The sequence below is a fragment of the Fringilla coelebs genome (assembly GCF_963513975.1).
Source record: "Fringilla coelebs genome assembly, chromosome: 15".
Classification (NCBI taxonomy): Eukaryota; Metazoa; Chordata; class Aves; order Passeriformes; family Fringillidae; genus Fringilla; species Fringilla coelebs.
The window spans coordinates 17968287-17983637 of NC_140041.1; the positions used below are offsets into that span (position 1 = coordinate 17968287).

A 15351-nucleotide genomic window follows, 5' to 3' on the forward strand; every position below is an offset into this window, starting at 1 on the left:
TTCTGGCATTGATGACAAACTTGTTTTAGAAGTTTGAGGCTTGAAAAGAACATTCTTGAGACTGCAGCCCAATTCATCACATATGCAGGATTTCAACACAGATAAATATCAGATTTAATTACAGACACTGATCAGTTAAAGCCAACTGGAACAGTCTGAGTCCATGACATTCAGTATTAAAGGCAATTTTTGAGGCAGGGAATAGGAATGCTCTGGTTCTGGGTGGTTCATTCCCACTATTACACTAAAATCAGGAATTACATATATCTATATCATATAGCTATATATCCAGAATATTATAATCTTAACAACTTAGTTTACATCTCTGTTTTCCAAATAGAGGATTAAATATTTACAAAGACCTTCACTATTTTTTAAAGAGATAAGCATCATCTTTTAAAATTGCATCAACATTTCCTTTAACTCTCAGAGCTGAAGAAAAACCATCATTTGTACCAACACCACCACAGAAAAGGAACATTACAACAAAGATTCACTTGAGATCTGAGCTGGTGCAAACCCAGAGCTGATCTGGCTGTACCTGCCCAAGTCAATGTAATATTAGTCATCAGAAAGACACCAGTTAATGACACTTTTAACCACTCCTCCCCAGCCTTTTGTAATACAGTAAATGATAAACACCCTCATGGGGAGTCACCTTGACTGTGTGGAGATTTAGTTTAGCTTTCTTTAACTCTTTTACATTTTTTATTAGAGCAAATAGTTTGACTGTGATACAAGTTAGACTTGTTGGTATCTAATCATCCAATCTCCACACAGAGCTATTTTAAGTGCCTATAATGTGTACAAGGCCATTAAAATCACACCAGCATGAAATGTGTAAATAGAGGAAGTTCATGGGGCTTCCTTAGCTCTGTACTTCAAACAACTTCCCACTCCAACCCAATCCTCCACAGCTACCAGCAGGAAAATGTTCCCATGCTCAGGGAAAGCAAGCAGAGGTACTTTGAAAGGCAGATGACCAAGGCCTGGCTGCTGATAGGCAGTGCTGGCAATTAACTCCAGCAGGTAGGAAACTGCAAGAGTTCTGTTTTCAGACCACTTGAAGTAGCAACAAACCTTTAATATACACCAAAATGCACCGCTCCCACCACTCCTACCCCATCCTCTGGGAACACGGACAGCACCTCTGCTCCTCCCTGCACAGGCCTGGAAGTGGAAGATGAAGAACCTGTTGCCTTGTACCTGGTACTACCAAGATAATCCTGCTAAAATTCCCCTTTTCCCAGGTGGCCTGAGCTAAAGAGTGAAGGAGGAGCAGAGCCAGGCTGAGAGAGCCAGAACAATGTTCCTGCAGCAAGTGCCAAAGTCGTCTTAGCTGCCATATCTGGGAAAAGAGAAGTTCAAAAATTTTTTAAAAAATCAGAGAACAGGCCTCAAGCACAGGAGAGTGTTTCCATTTTTAGGAAGCTGAACTCCACATGGTTTGAGTCACTCCTCCTGCAGTGTCCCACTGTACTTTGAACGTCCCTGTCTGAGACTTCTCTGCACAACCAACCCTTCAGATCTCACGCCTCTGCTCCAGCTCAACAGGAAGAGCTGAAAGCAAGCAGGAAATCCAGCGGGGAATTCACAGAAATCCTGGCCCAGCCTCCCCTGTGTGTATTCCTGAAGCACCATTCCAGGCTGCTCCAGGCACACTGAGCACATCAACACCAGCACTACCACACCCCCAGACCAGACACAGCTTTCCTTTCTCCTCCCCACCTCTTCTTAAATCCCACCTGGTATTTCTGCTCATCCCTAATCCAACAAGGGCATGCCTTTGGTTTGAGAGATCATCACCTTGGGTGTGTAACCTGTGGGATGAAATGGCAGAGCTGGTGCTGCCTTCTCCTCCCACTCGCTCAGCTCCGGGCAGGGGGCACATCCCAGCTCTGGGGCTTTTGGAGCACAATCCAGACTAAAGACAAACCCCAACCAGCACACCCACACTGCCTGAGTCTTACTGGCAAAGCCGTTAAAAGAAAGAGGACCTTGGCCAAACCCTTCTCACCCTCTGAACCATATCAGGCACCCAAGTCCTCGCTCCAGCTCAGCACCAGCAGCACCTCCTCACCTTCCCAGGCTCCAGGAGGCAAAACCACCAAAGGCCAGGCTGGCCCAGGAGCCCTGCACAGGCAGCCCAGCCACAGGGACCCGACCCCAAACACCTCACCAGCCACCAGGGCACCTTCAAAGCCTGCTGCAACACCTCCACTTCCTTCAAGACATCCTCATCTAACTCCAGGGCTTCTTCAGTCTCAATGGGTTTCGTGAGCAAGAGGAATCAAACAGTTAATTGGTTAATTGGCTGCGATGAAAGCCCCATTTTGGCTACCAAGGATAAACAGGCTGAGAGGGAACGTGCAGGATCCCAGCTCCGTGTGGGGCACACCCAGCTGCAGGGACACACCCGGCTCCCATGATTTCATCCTTTTTTCTTAAAAGGAAGGGGAAAAGGAGCTGGAGAGCATGCCTGTAACAAGGAATGATGTTTTCAGAAGGCATTTAAGAATACCTGAAGCTGCCTGAATGCTGCATCCAAAGATGCCTGTTGATTATTTTAAATATTCTTTTTACCATGGGCAAGAGGCATCTCAGGAGCTGGCACAGGACACTTCTCCCAGCTTGTGCATCAAATAGGGCATCACCACAAATCCTGCCCTGAAATCATATGCATGAGCCTAAAATGCTACTCTGTCAGCTTTTAATAAAACACACTCCCAGAGGAGCTGCTTAAAAAGGGAGACATTGAAAAATAACTGCCCTGCAACAACAAAATTAACACAAAAACATCAACACACAAAGAGGAACATGCCCTGGTGTCACCAAGAGCTACTTATAGAAGTGTACATAGAATCTTTACTTCCACGTTCTATGTGATGGTGAAGAAAAAAAACACAGAAAAAAAAATATAACATTTCCTACTAAAACAATACAGCTTTGACCAAAAATGCACAAACAGGATGATTCTCCAGGATGGGTTTAGAGGAAAACTGTGATGGTGCAAATACAGAAGCAGCAGAGTCATCTTCAGAGTTTTATAACTGAAATAAGGAACCAATCAAAAACAAGAGTTTACACAGAATTCAAGTAGCTTTTGAACGTGTCCAGACAGAGAAAAAACCCAACTTCTCAAAAGCATGAAGTTTTCTGTTTCTGTCCCTCACCTCCTGATACAAGACTCCATGCCAAGGGGGGGGATTTGGTTTGGGATGGCTCCTGGTGCACTTGGGACCTGCTCTGCCAAAGGAAAGGCTGGGATACCACCAGGATGACAGAATTCTATCCCAGGAACTCGGAATGGCAGGGGGAGGCTGCACAGGTGAACACAGGAAACCCTGAGCCACCATCCTGCTCAGCTACTTCAATGAGAATGAACTTTTCCACAGTCCATCTCCCTCTTTCCAAGGTTTCATTTGAGCTCTTGGGAATACAATTCAAATGCAATTGTACTGGTAATACGATACAAATATAAATCAGATTCACCACTAACTGAAACATAAACGTTCCTCATTCCTACAATACAAACACAAATGCTTCTATCCCACCCCTCACATCAGGAGCTCCTACTGCACATTCAACAGGGAGAACACAAAGTGCCCCAAGAGCTGTCTGGGAACACCTTTGTACGTACTGAGGGTGGGAGAGCTTTAAATAAAAATAATAAAAAAGTGAGTTGGCCTAGGTCTGGTTAATGTTTGACAAGAACTCCCAGGGAGGGCAGAGCCAGCAGTTTGCTGCAGGCACTTCTCCTTCCCACTCAGCTCTGGAGCACCCAGAAATCCCCAGCAAGCACGATGTGCCTGGACTTGTGCTGCTCCCCAGACAAAGCAGCACAAATCCTTCACCACCGTTAGCTGAGAGAATTCCAGAGCACTTCTGTGGGAGCACTGCCTTAATTCCAGCATCTCAGACAAGTGATGGTGCAAGTAATTACACCCTGCTTTTGAGTTTTAGCTGCCAGAGTCCCCTTCATCCCTCAAATATCAGGTTACCTGAGGATCAGTCAGCATCTTCCACCTGAGAAGGCAACACACAGCGATGGTGGATAAAGGAATTACAGTGATCGTTTGTAACTCAACACTAAGCACTGGAAAAGGACTTGGGGATCCTTTAGAAAGAGGCTCTGTAAGTGTAATATTTCATTTAACAAGTCCGGATGAGAACTGGGCGCATCATTCATCATACATGAGATTCAGCACGCAGAAGCAAGGGAGAAATGGAGTTTGGGTTGGAAGAGACTTTAAAAATCATCCAGTTCCACACCTCCTGCCAAGGTAAGGTAAAAGAACTAAGGTAAAAGTGAATCCCCAGCAACTGGATTTTAGAAGCCGAGTCAAGGAGGACATTTCTAAATTCAGCACTTGCAGTGTAGCTCATTTAAAACCATTTTTAAGTCCATTTTAAAATCATACTACTAAAACAGCTTAAAATTGTTTATATCCGAGAATTTGCAAGACTGGTTTGATGTCATTCACTCAAGGGACCTTAAAAATGCACAACCACACATCTTAAATGTCTCATTTTTGTGCAGAAGTACTACCCAGGAGGGAACACGTCTGGTCCCCCCTCCCTGAAGAACACAGAAATTAATTCCCAACTCTTTTCCTTCACAGGGAGCAGAGCTGCTCAAAGGACACCAGTTCCCCCTTTCTGTCCTGTCTCTTCAGGAAGGGGAGAGGAACAGGAAAGGCCAGCAGGTGAGAGCACAGAGCCCTGCTCCCTCCTCCTCTCTGCAGGGCAGGGAGCAGAGGGAGGGTCACTCCTCCAGCCACTGTCCCTCTCTCCCCAGGCTCCATCCTGGGAGACACCCCAGATCCCACAGTCACAACCCTGACTCAGAGCAGAGGAACCTCAGGGACTGACACCACAAAGCCACTAAAATTGTCATTTTCTGCACCTAGCCCAAGGCCAGGTCAGGATTCCGGGCCAGAAAAGGCACAGGAGCCTCAATGAACTCCTGCCACAAGGACCAGCCCCAGCCAGGAGAGGGAAGTGAAGCTGCTGCTGCTCAGCAAAGCTGAATTTCAACTCTGCCTTCCCAAGGCTCTGCATTTCAATTTGCCTCATCCGGCAATATCCACTCTGAGGAACAGGGCCTTTCTTAACCAGGCAGTGAAATTCCTTACCCTGAGAGGGCTCAGCTGAGATCTCCTCACCAGCAGTGCAGACTCACCTCCAGCTCAGCCATCCACCAGGAGCACTCTTTTCTTTCTCAGTTAAATCTCTTCCCAGCCAACTTCAGCCCAATTCCACCTCCCACTCAGCCAAGGACATCCTCCCCATCTTTTCCACTCTCCATCACTGGGAGAGTCATAAATTGCCCCAGTGCAAAGGTGGACCATCAAAAATTCAACATTTTTACATGCAATCCTTTCATGTCCACACAGGCTAACCAAAGCATATTCTAACACAGTTTCCCAACAAATTTCTGCCCTCTAATTGGGCAGAAACTTAATAACCCAATTCCTGTGCCTACATGTTCATCTGCTTAAACTTTGAAGCCAAGACAATTGGCATTTAGATTTTATTAAGCAATAGTTATTCAGACATCTAACATTAATCTGGCTATTATCATTCTGACTTCCTCCCAATAATTTACTTTCATAAAAGACATCATTACATTTGAGTGCTATGAACTCTGTGGCAGTAGGATTAAGAAAGTATTCACTTGACAGAAACTCTCAGATAAATCTGCTCTGTGTAAGATTTGAAACAGCAGACAAGGTTTTAATGAGGTGCCATCTAAACCAAGAGCGAAAAGGCAAAAGGGAAAATCACACTCAAGGTTCACATCCTTCTCCCACCTCAACGACAGAAAAAGAAAGGAGAGAGAAGTTTATCAGACCCTTTACCCTAGTTTAACTGTCACTTCCTCCAGCCCTGGTGTAAGATCATGTCTGCACTGTCTCACAAGACATTTATCTTGGACTTCCCATCGTGACCAAGACTCACCCACTGTGCTGCATCCCCCACTCAGCTGAACACAGGGTTTGAGATAATAATTCTGCAATGTGCTTGTGATGGATGGAGGAAGAGCAGGAGGATGCTGGGGAGCAGGGCAACCAGAATTAAAAACTGCATTGTTCAATGATTTAACTCTCCCCAGGACCATGGAAAACCACTCGGGGTGAGCCACAGAACAAGTGAGAGGCCTAAAGGGAAATCTGTGTCCAGGCTGTTCCCAGCACAACTGCAGGGGAAGCCCCAAAACCACCAGGGTGGATCCAGGGCAGCAGCAATGGATTTTCTACATTATCATCAAGTCATTATTATCTATACCTTTTCAAAAGTGGTGGCCTGAACTCTCACAGGGCAGTGTCCCCCCGGCAGCTGCAGCAGTTCTAGGACTGCTTTACAGATTTGACAAAATCCACAATTCTGAGTACTAGAGAAGTGAGAACACAAGCTTTCCCTCCCAGTTTTCAGCTCTAGCTCGTATTCAAAGGGCTCACCAAACTCAGCATCATTTCCTACTTGTCTAAAATCTGCTGTCAGAAACCTAGGATGCTTCCTGGTACCTTCAAGCTTTCTTTTTCAATTTCAACATGCTGAAGATGAGAGCACAGAGTAGTAAAAACTCTGGAAAAACCTAGGGAAGAGGAGCATTTAAGATTTACAGGCAAAGCAAAAAAATTTGGAAGCGAGAGGAAGGGCCCAGAACTATCTAGAGAGGGAAGCTGAAATGCAGCGGGAAAGCCACAGCTTTGATGTGCTCCAAACAAACACTGCTCAAAACGTTGGAAAGTTTTCACTTCTCATCCTGCCTACTAAATGTCACCTGTACTTAATAATCCCCCTGAGCAGATTCAGAAAAACATTCACATTTCTGCCCCCACTGAGTAACAGGGCATTTAGTGGGGTATCTTTCACCTCAGGAAAACAGTTGATAAATGTTAATTTAGCTGCACAAACTCTTTTAATATAAATTACATCATATTTTCCCAAAATAATGATGTTTGGGTTTTTTCCCCCAAAGTTCTTACAACTTTTTGCACTTTTCTGGATGTGGCCCTAAACCAAAAGACACTAAACTACAAAACACAGAATTCTACCAACACATTTCACTTCCAGCCAGGGAGAGTCGGTGAGTTTTGCCACCAGAAAGAGAAATTCAGCTTTTTGTGGCACAAAGTTAAAGACAAACACAAGGACATTGCAAAAGCTGAGTCAAAATTCAGTTGGGTTTCAAAACCCTTCATGCAAGAGGCTACTTCACACCGAGCTGGGTCAGAGCTGGAGCCTGGAAATGTCTCTGGAAGAGCCAAAACTGCCTCAAGTGCCACAGGAATTCCATGGTGGGAATTGCTGCAGCTCCAGGCTGTGCTGGGCAAACCAGCTGCAGCTCAGCAGGCACCAGGCATTGATGGGCACCCCAGCCAGGGGCTCAATTAATGGAATTCTTCTAAGCACAAGTTGAAATTATTTTTTTTAAGGTATGATTCACTATTCATAGTGAGAGTCACACATAATAATTTTTAAAAATTGAATAATACATTGAAATAAATTGTATAGCATGGAATCAGCCCATTAGAGCAGCTAATGAGATCCAAATCTCCTACTCTAAAATAGCAATGAAGATTAAACCACACCCATTTCTGACCATCTTGAGCTTCAAGTCTGTCAGCAAATCATGACTGGACGGATTTAAACATTCCTCTGAATAAATAAGAAAAAACAAACAAAACCATTTCTGAATGCCAATTCAGCGTGAACCTTGCATCACGTGGCCAGGAAATAATGCAACTTTTTCCACTAGAAAAAAAAGAAAGCTGAAGAAGAAAACCTGAAGAAAAAACCTGAACAAAGTAGTTTTTTAGGAGGTTATTAGTGATTAACAAATTTAAGCTGAAGACTACTTGTTAAAACTCCCCCATTAAAACATATTTCTGGTAATTATTGGCTAAGAATGTGTCACAGTGCAAAGCCCTTACTTGTGTTTTTTGCTCATTAAATATAATTAGTGGTGCTCTTTCAGCACGAGCAATTGCTCCAGGAAAAACCTTTTCACCCTTTATCTTTTAAAGGATGCTTTACACCAAATACCAGTTTCCACCATGGCAAATCAGTGCTATAATATGATGCTAATTTATCCTATCAGCATCAGAAGGCTAAATTAAATCAACATTAATGAATTTAAAAATAAATTAATTAACTAGAAACCCCAAACTTCACCATGCAATTTAAACCAGTATTCCATGTGGCCACAGTGCCTTTCACCCACAGCCAGGGGGATTCCAGCAGCTCCACACCAGTGAGAGTCAGAGGCGAACTGGAAGGCTCAATGGGAAATGTCAAACAAACACAGCACCTCACTCCAAAATATAAAAACCTCCTCAAAACACACAAACAAACTCAGAAACTCTGTTCCATAGAAGACAACTCAGAACATTAAAAAAAAACCAGGAGAAAGGAAAAATATCAGTTCATGAATCCATTTAACCTCCTCTTGGCCAATCTTTGTGCTTCGAGGCCTCTTGAAGTTACAAAAATACAATAATATTAGGAGATTTTTGTAAAATCCAGCCTTTTTCACTCAGCAATTTCCATTAGGTTCATTTTATTTATGCCAAAGCACGTGACAACAAGTTCTTCAACCTGTTTCCCATATTCAATTCTCTGAAATTTCCATCCTAATGTTTTCAAATCTGGATTTTGACCAAACAATTTTAAAATTATCTTTAAATAAGGAAATGCTTATGTTAATTGTAATGCAACACTGGAAAGTTACATTGGCAGATTTCTCAATTTATTTTTTTCCACAGAAACTCTGGTTATTCCTCTGCCCATGAAATGCACAACATCACACAAACCAAATTCCCATTTTGATGTAGCTTTTCTTGGTTTGCTGTTCCCCTTCCCTGTGGGAAAAACAGAATTATAGAATTGTTTAGGCTGGAAAAGCCCTCCAAGTTCCTCGAGTCCAGTTCTCGCTGCCAAGTCCCCAAAGTGCCACCTGCACCTTTAAAGCCAGGCAGGGATGGGGCTCCAGCCCATTCCATGGAGGAATTTTCCCAATATCCAGCCTGAAGCTCCCCTGGCACAGCTTGAGGCTGTTTTCCCCTGTCCTGTGCCTTTGGGATTTCCTGAACACTTCCTCCTCCCCGAGTTCCTCTGCAGCCCAGGCACACAAAGGGAACTGGGGACTCTGATCTCTTCATCCTCCTCGCTTTAATGATTTGTGCACATCAAAGCCTGATTAAAACCATTTAAGCACTTCCATCACTGAAATCTCTTTAACGTCTTTTGGAAATTAAATTAAATGCAGAAACAAAAAATCTCCATGTGAATGCACAAAGCTGGACAATTATGGTCAGGTTTCAGCTTTTATAGTCAAGCCAGCAGGAATGGGGAAATACAGTTTCTACTATGGGAATGGGACTACACAGTTTTGGAAGCTTAATTTATATAAAAATATAGCAGACAACCAATATAAATATCCAATACTCATTTAAAACCAGAGACCTTCAAGAGGATCACACCAAGGAAAGTGAACATTAGGAATTTCAAAGGAAAATGAAGTGAAAAACTGAATGACTGTTCAATGGCATGAAATTTCCACAGGAACCCACTGTTGAGGGAAATATCTACTCTGGAACAATTTACCTCTGTGAAATCTTAGAATCCCAGCTAAGGACAAGTGGAAAGAGTTTCCTCTGTCTCAGGAGTTTAACTTGTCACTGATCACAAACACTGTTTCCCAGCATCTGGTTCTGCAAATTAAACATCCTTTATTTTTCTTCTTAAACTGGAAAATGTCTGTCATTAAAGTGATGTGTGACAGTGAGGCACCAAGGCCTGCCCCCACTTCCAGGAGATGACAAAGTGACACCAAAACCTGGCTGCCCTCCCATTTTACCACCAAAGGTTACAGAGTTGGAAAAGCTCCAAGGTTTGGGATCTGCTTTGGTTTGAGACCTCTTCTGACATTCCCAACCCTCAGGAAGCTGCAGGAGGAGCACAACCATGCCAGGGCTCATTTCTGCCTGTCCACGAGGAACCCACCGAGCTGAAAAGCTGAGGGGAGTGTCCAGCCCAAAGGACAAACAGCTTCAAGCTGCTCTTGGAAACTGCAAATAATGTGGGAATATCAATCCTTCAGAAAGAACCACCCTGCAGAGTAGCACACCATCATCCTGCCTCTGGTCTCCTACCTCTTCATGCTCCCAGTGCAGCACTGGGAACAGTCAGAAACTGCTGTGGGGCTGCAGGGGAGCACACCTATCCACAGGGAGAGACATGGAATGATAAAACAGCCTCTCCTGGAGAACATGATCACTACAGGATTGCACATTAGTAAAAGTACACTCTATTTGCTTAATTATAAAACATGAAAGCAGCACGTTCAAGTAATTTATCAATAAATGTGACATGAATAAAAACTAAGATGAACTGTAAAAAAAAAAAAGGGGGCTCTGAGTTGCCTCATGAGGTGTTGTTTTCCATAAAAAGATGAGCAGGAAGATTTCTCTTAATGAGCTGTTAACAGAAGAAAATTAGTTCAAGACTTCAGGGCAAGAACTTCCTTATTCCAGGTTTGTACAATATGGAGCACAAGGAGATTTTTCTTCCTGCCGGTACCTGGCGCTACTAGCAGTTCATAAGCCAGGTTTTACATTCATCAGCAGGAACTAATGAACCCAGTAAGAACAAGAGACAAGACAACCCAAGGAAAACTCCAAGCACCGGGGAGAAAAGACAGAGTGAGGGAAAACGGGGTTTCAAACTCAGGGCTGAAGAAAGAAACTTGGGAAGCAGTAGAAGTCTGAGAGCCTGGGGAGGTGCCAGACCCTGAAGGACACGGGAGTGCACGAGGCCAACAGCTCCAGCTGCAGGGAACACGAATCCTGGCTGGCCCAGCCCCAAGGAGCTGTGCCACACTGAGCTCTGAGCACAGGCCACCTCAGAGAGCACCAGCACTGCTCCAAACTGGCAAGGGTTCCTTCAGCTGGCACCCTGTGCAAGCAGCTCAAAGAGAATAAAGTGGATTCCTGCAGGAGAGAGGCACAGGGAGAGCAGCACAGCTGCAGCACTCGGGGCTGGCTGTGCCTCGGTGACAGGAAGGAGCAGGGGCTGCACTGGATTTCCCAAGCAGTGACAGCAGCCCTGTCATTTCACAAGCTGCAGAGCATCTCCTTAGTCATTAGTGACTGCAGAGAAGGAGTCACTACTCTCATCCTGCCAGAGAGGAGTAACTGCCACACAAGTTCTTTCATCTTGACTTTTGCAATTCTATGAACTTGATTGCTTATTTTCTTAGTTTAACACAGTTAGCAAGATATTTTACATAAATCTAACCTTGCTCTAGCTAAATGTAATCTGTTAAAGTTTCTTGACTTGTTTCCAGACACTCCCTCTTCATCCTACAGCCCCTCCATCTCCCCACAGCTTGGGGTGTTCTGGTCCCCCAGTGCAGAGAAGGTGACACCAATTTCAGTTTGGTTTTGGTACATACTCTGAGGTAGACACTAAAGGTGAAGGAGGACAGGGGATCTTGGTGGGAAGGGACCTCAGAGCCCATCCAGTGCCACCCCTGCCATGGCAGGGACACCTTCCACTGTCCCAGCTGCTCCCAGCCCCGGTGTCCAACCTGGCCTTGGACACTACCAGGGATCCAGGGGCAGCCCCAGCTGCTTTGGGCACCCTGTGCCAGGGCCTTACACCCTCACAGGGAAGGATTCCTTCTGTGGATCAAACCTAAGCTGAAGTTTAGATATCTAGTCTCAAGTTTAGTTATTTCTGAGCCTCTGCTGAAGATAACTGTGACATAGTAGCGAGAGAAAGGAAACAGGCCTGTAGAAAAAAAACCACAGGTGAGTAACAAACTGAAATTATGTGGCCAAGAACAATTATTGCCACAGAAAAGAAACCTCAGTCACCAAAAACTCCAGACTATTCCTACATCCTCACAAAGGGGGACTCCAAACAGGACACTGCAACTCATACTGCTCCCAGCTCAGCACACACATCACTGTGGCCTCTTGGAAGCTGCTCAAGCTCTCTCCACATGCCCAAATCTGCCCATGGCAGAGGTGCTGCTTTCCTGGCTCAGCTCTCAAGACTCAACTCTCAGTATTTCTGCCCTCAACACTGCAAATTTCTGATAATCTGGAGCAAAGAGTAAGAGCAGTGATGATGACAGAACTCCCAAACAGAGAGGATGAGCAGGAAGGGACGGGAGGGAGGCATCAGAACAGTCACGAGCAGCTTTGGCCCCTGTCCCAAGCGCTGGAAATGCAGCGAGGGACACAATGACAGCAGTTCCACCATCACCTGGTGACAGAGTCCCTGCTGCCAGGCAGAAGATGCCAAGGGCTGTCTCAGTCAGTAAGGTCACTGAGTATGCCCTTAGTCACATCCGACACAGGAGCACCCACGCTGGAAAGCACTGGGGCGGCACACACCCGCCAGCAGCCACGGGAGCAACTGGTGGCAAATGCCACCCTGTCATGGGCCAGCTGCAACCTCAGGACAGACTTCTGCTGAAGCTCTTTATCTACAAGGCCCCCAAGAAGCAAAATCTATGGTTTGTGCAGACAGAAATGTGGCATCTTCTCATTAAGAACTGGGTTGTAACCATGCAAAAGCATCTGTGCATTCCAGCTTCCTAAAAAAAACCATCCTAGAAATCCAAGCCATATTTCACTGGGTTTTATCGTGCTTTATCAAGTCCAGGTCCCTAGAACTGGCAAGAATGCTAAACATATAAATATGAATAATTTTTCTGGGTTGTTGTGTGGCTTCTCACACAAAACCTGACCCAGGGGCTCAGTCTCACTCGGTCAATGTTTGAGACAAGGAGAAAAGTCATAAAACAAGAACTGCAGAGATGTTTAGAGGAAATATGAGGGGCCTGAGACAGTTTTTGAGATCGGAGTTAAAATTCACTCTTTTCCTTCATTGCTGTTAAACTGCACTGGAGTCCTGGGGGCACTTTTGGGTGCCACAATATAAAAAAGATAGCATCCAAAGAAAGGACACAGGGATGGGGAAGAGTGTGGAAGGACCAAGAAGGAGCTGCTGAGGGCACTGGGATCGTTCTGCTGGAGAAGAGGAGCCTGAGGTCAGAGCTCATTGAGGGCTACAGCTCCAGTCTCTGCTCCTGTGACAGGGACAGGACCCAGGGAAGGGCTGGGCCAGGGCAGGCTCAGGGTGGATTTTGGGAAAGATTCTTCCCCAGAGGGTGCTGGGCACTGCCCAGGCTCCCCAGGGAATGGGACACTGCTCCCAGGGATCCCAGGGTGGGATTTTGGGGCTGTGCAGGGCCAGGAGCTGGGCTGGTTGATGCTATGGGTCCCTTCCAGCTCAGGATATTCCAGGTTTGTCTCACTCCTGAACACAGGAGAGTCTGCTCTCACACAGAGCTGCAAACACACCATTCTGCAGGAGGCAGAAAATGCCAAAAATCAATACTGACACATTAATAATGCCAAAAGATAAATTTTCCCTTTTACTCCTGACCAACAAGACCTGCCCCAGTCCCAGTCCAACCACTGAGTAACTCCACTGTGACACTGGGACTGTCCCACACCTCGAGGCCAGCAGTTTAATCACGTTTTCCTCATTAGAGGAGCCATGAAAGGACCAATCAGGTGCACAACCACTCCTGCAAAGCACTTCACCAGACCCTGTTTTGCAATAACCCCCCAGGCTGCAAATCCCCATTTGCCAGGGACCTGAGAGAAGAATTCAGTAGTTTTAAAGGAATGCCAGAACTAGAAATACACCTGAGAGATCAGCAGCTGGAAGCGAGCCCAGACGACAAACAAACACAGAGAGCTGAGCAGAACCAGCTCAGGGACACTGAGGAAGGGCCTGCTCAGTCCCACAGGGCCACTGGGGGCCTGGCTGCAAACACGGGGATGTTTAAAACCACCAGTATTGCTGAGAAAATGATCAAACAAGGCTGTGATGAGGTGAGAGATGAGCTGGGGGCACAGCAGGCCCCACACCTGCCCCTTTCCAGGCTCCTTTTCCATCGTGCAGCACCTGCCCAGGCTGTGAAGAGGGTTTGGGCACAAGCTCTGCCCCAAGATTCAGTGAACCACTTGCTGGTGTCCAGAACACAACCACAGGCACAGCACCGAACGCACCGATACCGGGCCACACACCTCAACACCTGCTCGCTTTGTTCTGTTCATTGGAAAAGGGAAAAAAAGGCAAATAGTCAGCGCAGAGTGCAGGACTGTTGAGCGAGAGCTTCTTTACCAAGTCCGATGTAACCCCCCCGGGGAGGAGGCTTTACATAACAGCCCCCCCGGCTCCGGGCTGTGGCCGAGCCCCGGCTCTGCCGGCGCTGCCCGAGGCCGGTTCCATCAGCGGGCCCCGCCCGGGCCCCCCGAGCCCCGCGGCCCGTCCCGGAGCGGCTCCGGCCCCGAACCCTTGCGGAGAGCAAAGGGGAAGGAACAAAGCCCTGACGTCAATTACCGGAACAGGATTAAATCCATCACCGGGGCGGGCAGCGCAGCGGCCCCGCCGGCACCGAGCCCAGCCCGGGTCCCGGGAATGCCCCGGCGGTGCCTCCCGGGAAGGACCCCCGCCCTCCGCACGGTGTCACCGCGGGGCGCGACCGGGCAAATCCGCGCTTCCCGGCGGGAGATGCGCCCGCGGCGGCCGATCCCGCCCTGGGGCCCGCCGGTTCCGCCGCGGGGGGCGGCCGGGATGTCCCGGGAGTGCCCGGGCCGGGGACGGCGCGGCCCCGGCGCTGCCCCGCTGCCGGCGGGAGGCCCGGCCCGGCCGCGCTCACCTGCGCTGGCCGCTCCGCTAGGCCCGGACCATCTCCTGGCTGCCGCCACCGGCGAACGATGAGGCCCGAGGAGCCGCCGGCGAGTCACGGAGCGCCGGGGGGCGCGGGGCGGGCCCGGCCCGGGGGCGGGGGGGGGGGGCGGCTCACAAGCGGGCGGCCGCTCCGTAGGGGTCCCGGCGGTCCATGGCGGGCCGGCGCCGGGCTGGCGGCTCGCAGGGCGCGGGCAGGACCGCGGCGCGGGCGGGGCTGCGCTGGGCCCGGTCCCGGTGCCGATCCCGATCCCGGCCCGGTCCCGCCTGGCGCTTCCCGGCGGCCCCCGCGCGCCGCCGCCGCCCCGATCACGTGACGCGTGGATAAACCACGTGACCCCGGCGGAGCGCGCGCAGGGGGCGTGGCGAGGACCCGGCCACCCCCCCCCCTCGCGCGGCGGCGGGAGAGTCACGTGGGGCAGCGCGCGGGGAGCGCCCCCGCGGCCATGGCGCCCCCTGGCGGCGGCGAGCGGGACGCGGCACCCCCGGGAGCGGCCCGGGAGCGGCCCGGGAGCGGCCCGGGAGCGGCCCGGGAGCGGCCCGGGAGCGGCCCGGGAGCGGCCCGGGAGC

The 15351-nt window shown here is 48.3% G+C and overlaps 1 protein-coding gene across 2 annotated transcripts in view; it reads right to left on the bottom strand.

Annotated features, from left to right (window-relative positions):
* AFF4 (ALF transcription elongation factor 4) overlaps nt 1-15071 on the bottom strand; it is a 50629-nt gene extending 35558 nt beyond the window's left edge. For both annotated transcript variants that reach the window (XM_084215763.1, XM_084215762.1), the window contains exon 1: nt 14753-15071. The gene's annotated coding sequence lies outside the window, so the exon portion shown is untranslated. The remainder of the gene's footprint in view (nt 1-14752) is intronic.
* Nucleotides 15072-15351: the final 280 nt, after the last annotated feature.